The sequence below is a fragment of the Scyliorhinus torazame genome, chromosome 21 (genome assembly GCF_047496885.1).
Source record: "Scyliorhinus torazame isolate Kashiwa2021f chromosome 21, sScyTor2.1, whole genome shotgun sequence".
Taxonomy (NCBI): Eukaryota; Metazoa; Chordata; class Chondrichthyes; order Carcharhiniformes; family Scyliorhinidae; genus Scyliorhinus; species Scyliorhinus torazame.
The window spans coordinates 114057623-114063622 of NC_092727.1; the positions used below are offsets into that span (position 1 = coordinate 114057623).

At 46.1% G+C, this 6000-nt stretch overlaps 1 protein-coding gene across 4 annotated transcripts in view; it reads right to left on the reverse strand.

Annotated features, from left to right (window-relative positions):
* LOC140398530 (V-type proton ATPase 116 kDa subunit a 1) overlaps positions 1-5419 on the reverse strand; it is a 93026-nt gene extending 87607 nt beyond the window's left edge. For all 4 annotated transcript variants that reach the window (XM_072487307.1, XM_072487306.1, XM_072487304.1 and 1 more), the window contains exon 1: positions 5265-5419. The gene's annotated coding sequence lies outside the window, so the exon portion shown is untranslated. The remainder of the gene's footprint in view (positions 1-5264) is intronic.
* Between the last annotated feature and the right edge of the window lie 581 nt (positions 5420-6000).

Sequence of the window (6000 nt, forward strand, 5' to 3'; positions counted from 1 at the left end):
GAAGGCAGCATCCCAGCATTAAGAACATATCACTACAGATGAAACATTGCACGAAAATAAAGACATATTTTTCCACACTGGTATTTAAAAGGGAATGCTATGACTAGCTTATACCTATTGCATGTCTTAAGAAAGTCAACACCAAAACCCACAACAAGATTAAACGCAGATGCATTACAAACACCATACTATTTGCATTTTAAAAAAGCCCTTTACCCCAGCAGAGACAGGGGTTGGAGGTTTTTTTGACCAGTATTTCGCAAACTGAAATCTGCGGACCCCTAGAAAACCACAAAGAATTTCCAACATGTCAGCGACAGATGGGCATCATGGTTAACAGCAAGTGCGTGAGCAGCAGCAGAAAATGTGCTCTGTTTCTCCAATGTTCCTACTTTTTACCTTCTATCTCCAGGCCCCTGCTCTTTCTGGGCACCCTCCCAAGGTCAATAGAATGAGCCACGATAAGCACAACTGTCTCACTCATACCTGGAAGTAAATGCCTGTTTTCTCTACACTTTACATTTTGATAGCACCTTTAACATAGCATCCCAATGAGTAGCTTCACAGGAGCATTATGAAACAAAATAACTTTGGGACCTGTACCGGCCAACCTTCGTGACCCACGCCACATTCCCTTGCTTTTCATGAAAAAGGGGAGCCTGCTTGTCCTCATATCTCCCTTAAATCAGGTTCACAAGAGGAGAGGGAGATGCGCAGATCAGTTGCAGACTTCAGCCAGTTCCTTTGTGCCATCTTCATCTTGGTGAAAATAGAAAATCCAACCTCGCACATGTAGGTCGCTATGAAGGGCAATAGCAACAAAATGCTTGTTTTACTCAGTACTGGATACTCCCGAGAGATGCTACTCCAGAATGCTGACAGCCTCATCAACTTTTGGCGTGTTTTTAATGTAGTATCACAGGTTAGGTACAACAATGCCATCTGTTAATTTGGAGTTACCTGTAAGTTAACTGACTTTAGGGTGTCAACCACTTTTCTTTCAAAATCCAAAACTTCTCTTATTTGCCAGTACTTCTCTGCAGATAACACACATGGGCTTTGCATCCTTATTTGCATTGGCACAACTGACAAAACCATACCTCAAGAAATCTTCATAGGACTTTGTTCCCAAGTTAAGTTGTTTCTTTGTGGACTGTTAACCAGGGGCCCTGGAACGCTGTACAGAGCTAACACTAGCACTGCTGTGTCATGGACTGTCCTGTGCAGCTCTCTGTAGCAGATTCAATTGTGAAATCCTGTCCAGTTGGTATACTGCCTGTGTGAGGCTCTGGCCAGCTCTTTCTTCGAAGAAAACAATCCATCATCACTAGGGGCAGCACGATAGCATTGTGGATAGCACAATTGCTTCACAGCTCCAGGGTCCCAGGTTCGATTCCGGCTTGGGTCACTGTCTGTGCGGAGTCTGCACATCCTCCCAGTGTGTGCGTGGGTTTCCTCCGGGTGCTCCGGTTTCCTCCCACAGTCCAAAGATGTGCAGGTTAGGTGGATTGGCCATAAATTGCCCTTGGTGTTGGGTGGGGTTACTGGGTTGTGGGGATAGGGTGGAGGTGTTGACCTTGGGTGGGGTGCTCTTTCCAGGAGCCGGTGCAGACTCGATGGGCCGAATGGCCTCCTTCTGCACTGTAAATTCTATGATAATCTATGATAATTGCAGTCCTTTTGCTTTGCTTGCCAGCAGCTAGAAAACAGAAGCAGCTCTCCTCTGTGATTTGGTGCCAAAAGCACGTACAGGGCACTTGACATCAAGTGTATACTGGTGCTGACCTGCTCACTGCTGCTGCCCGAAGACTGCACACGACCTTATTTCAATTCATTTTATAAGGTGGCAGCGGCCACCATTCTCAATTTAAAAGCTGGTAGTGGCCGTTGGGTGTTTCTCCTGTGATCAGGACCACCGCAGGAGTGGCCTGATTGATCACCCCGCAACCCTCCCAACACTTGCCCGTGTCACTTTGAAAAACCCTGGGCTAGATGACCAAATGCATGTTCAAAGAGGATCGTTTTAAAGAAAGTCTAAATGGAAGAAAGAGAGACAAAGATGTAGGGAGGGTATCCCAGAGTTTTGGACCTTGGCAGTTGAAAGTGCAGCTCACCCATAGTGAAGCAATTAAAATAGAGGATGGCAATGAGGCCAGAATTGGAGGAGTGGTGCTGATATATCAACAGGTGGTAGGGCAGAGGGGATTACAGAGGTAGTGAGGGGATGAGGCCATGGGGACGTTTAAAAACTAGAATGAACATTTTAAAGCCTAAACTTCACTTGACCAGGAGCCAATGTAAGCCAGTGAGCACAGATGCAATAATAAGTGAATGGATCCTAGGTGCACATTAAGGTTTGGATGACCTCACGTTTACAGAGGGTAGAATGTGGGAAAACAGCCAAGGAGTATATTAAAACCATCACTCTAGAGGTGACAAAAGCAGGAATGAAGGTTTCAAATTAAAAACATTAAACATGCAGCACCTTCATATTATGAATATTATTGGAATTTAGATGAAGGGTATTTAATTACTGAGCCACTTGAAAGGGGGTCCTTCAATCAAAAGATATTTGAAAAGAACTGCCCAAAACACCAGGCTTGGTTTTATCTGTGTGTTACGGAAGGGAAACCGTATTATCAGAAATAATTGACTTGAGCTGTAAAGAAGTGCAAGATCTTCATCAATTGCCTTTCCTGCTATGTCATAACGGATGCAAAAGACACTGAAGGCTTCAATGTGCAGTACATATACACTAGAATTTATGCGAAATGCCTTTGTTACAATAAATATACTGTGGTTTTACTTTCATAATCGGTCATAGAATTTACAGTGCAGAAGGAGGCCATTCGGCCCATCGAGTCTGCACCGGCTCTTTGAAAGAGCACCCTACCCAGGCCCACATCTCCACCCTATCCCCATAACCCAGTAACCCCACCCAACACTAAGGGCAATTTTGAACGCTTAAGGGCAATTTAGCATGGCTAATCCACCTAACCTGCACTTCTTTAGACTGTGGGAGGAAACCGGAGCACCTGGAGGAAACCCACGCACACACTGGGAGAACGTGCAGACTCCGCACAGACAGTGAACCAAGCCGGGAATCGAACCTGGGACCCTGGAGTTGTGAAGCAATTGTGCTAACCACCATGCTGCCCGTCAAGTACTAGAACACAATCAAACTTGTACATTTCAACCAACACCACTGTTTATTCTTATAAGACTGTCATGCAACAATATGTCTTATTTACGTAGTTCTAATCATTTTAATTCAAAATTCTACACCTTTCCTTCACATCACAACTCAGGGCACTGACATTCATCAGAACTTTAATTTGAGAGTACACAATTATTTTAAGATACATAGACCTCGAGTATGTTCTATGTTCTAGTCAATGTTTTTTAAAATGCTTTGAAATCATGAAACACACACAGATGTTAAATTGTCCTAGTGTAACTTTATAGAAGCATTACTATTTTCTGAAAAGCCACAACATTATAGCATCCCCATCTCCAATCAACATGTTCTGACTAGCATCTAAGAAGACAGCTTTAATCATTAACAAACAAATTTGCAAACTAAAGGACCATTAATATATTTGACACCTGCACTGCAGCTATGAACACAATTCGGTGGGTCTAGCACCAAAATCTGAAACTGTAAATTAAAGCAACCTTCACTGCAACACCATTCATACATTACAATAATTAATATTGTTAACACAGCAAAGCATCACAAGGCAACGCACAGCAGCATTATCAAGGAGCGAGCCATAAAGATATCAGATGACAAATACCTTCATCAAAAGGATCAGTTTTAAAGAACGTCTTAAAGGAACCAAAAGGGGTGATTCGAGTGTAGGCAGTTGAAAACACAGCTGTCAATGGTTGAGCAATTAAAGCCAAGATGCAACAAAAAAATGGCAGAGTGGAGGAGCACGATGAGGATTTTAAGCGGTTACAGAGATGGGGAGGAGCAAGGACAGAGAGAACTGCAGATTTTTTATTAAACTAAGGCTGGACCAGGAGCCAATATAGGTCAGAAGTGATGAGTGAAATAGAACTTGGTGGAAGTTGTGGCACAGACAGCGGAGCTCTGGATGAGTTCAAGTTTCTGTCGGGTGAAAAATTGGAAAGAGGTGAAGTGAAGCCAAGACCAAGGAGAACAAAGGCATGGATGAGGATTTTCATCAGCAGATGAGCTGAGGCACAGGACAGGCTGGGGCAAAGGGGTTGAAGTGGACAGACTTGATTGTGCAGATATCCGTCAAAACTCATCTGGGCGGGTCTAATGTGACAAAGTTGCAACAAAAAACAAGACTAAAACATCCTAAATCAATACATTAAACATAATCTGTAACTATAGTATGTTGAAACCAATATCACATACATTTGCTATGCTGCAGAACACAATTTATTATTTTTAAAATAAATTTAGTGTACCCAATTTTTTTTTCTCTAATTAAGGGGTAATTTAGCGTGGCCAATCCACCTAACCTGCACATCTTTGGGTTGTGGGGGTGAAACCCGCACAGACACGGGGAGAATGTGCAAACAATTTACTATTAATCTCTCGGCTAAAATCCACCTACTGAACTAATTTAAATACATTATCTGACAGTTCTTTAGAAAACATACACAAAGGTAGCAGATTAAGAACTGTCTCCTTTCAGATGTGCATCAGCACCTCACAGGGTATTCAAATTAAAGGAGGGGAGGAAAAAGCAGAACATACAGGCCAACCAAAAACAACCACACTGACAATATCCGGATCAGCGGCACACCTATAATTCACAATATGTCACAGGCAGAAGCCATTCACCTCGGTTTAAAAAAAACCATTTTAAACATAAGACATTGCCCCCGCCCTCCTCCTCCTCCCTCTCTAAATCCATTTAAATAGGTGACTCGCCCCTGATGGTATTAAGGAAGAACCCAGAGGCAAAGTAATAAATGGCATCAATCTGGGGGATGGGGAGTGTGTCCAGGTAAAGAGGCTTCACCCCTCCCCCAGCGTCCAGCCCAGGCTCCCCCAGCGTCCAGCCCAGGCTCCCCCATCCCCATCCCCCTCCCCCATCCCCCTCCCCCTCCCCCTCCCCCGGCAATTTCGATCCCGTCGAAGGAAAACACTGCACAAACGACCGCAATCAGACAACCCAACATCGGCTATTCCCTAACCCCCGTTGTCTCCTTCGATCTACGACCAGAGGGACGAACATTGGACATTTTGAAACAAAGAGAGATCCTTCTAAGGCTCTACTCACCCCCGGTTGTCGTCGCTGCTGCCGCATTACCTGATCCCCGGGACCGACTGATGACGGAGCCGAGCGACCCTCACGTGACACGTTCTCACCTTCTCCTCTCCCCCCCCTCCCGGGGAGAGGGTGGAAGTACGCGCGTGCGCACTCCCCCGGCCTGAATCCGGCTCGGAGTGCTGCCCGCGCGTGCGCACTCCCCCGGCCTGAATCCGACTGGGAATGCTGCGTGCGCGCGCGCGCGTGCGCACGCGTGCGCGCACCCCCCCCCCCCCCCCCCCCGGCCTGAATCCGACTGGGAATGCTGCGACTCGGAGTGCTCCCCTGTCGGGAGTGGTGCGCATGCGCTACTCCCAGCAGCCATCTTCATAGAATCCCTGCAGTGCAGAGAGACGGCATTCGGCCCATCCAGGGCGCACCGACCCCCTGAAAGGGCACCTTATTTCGGTTCACGCCCCCCCCCCCCATCCTATTGCAGTAACTAACACGACCTAACATTTTTGGACACTAAGGGTCAATTACTTACGATCAATCTGCTAACCTGCACATCTTTGGACTGTGGAAGGAATCCGGAGAACCCGGAGGAAACCCACGCAGACACGGGGAGATTGTGCAAACTCCGCACAGGCACACAAGGGTCCCTGGCACTGTGAGGTAGCAGTGCAAACCATTATGCCACCGTGCCACCTATCCATCCACCTGAATCTTTCCTCCATCTCCACCCTTCATGACTGGGGATTGTTTT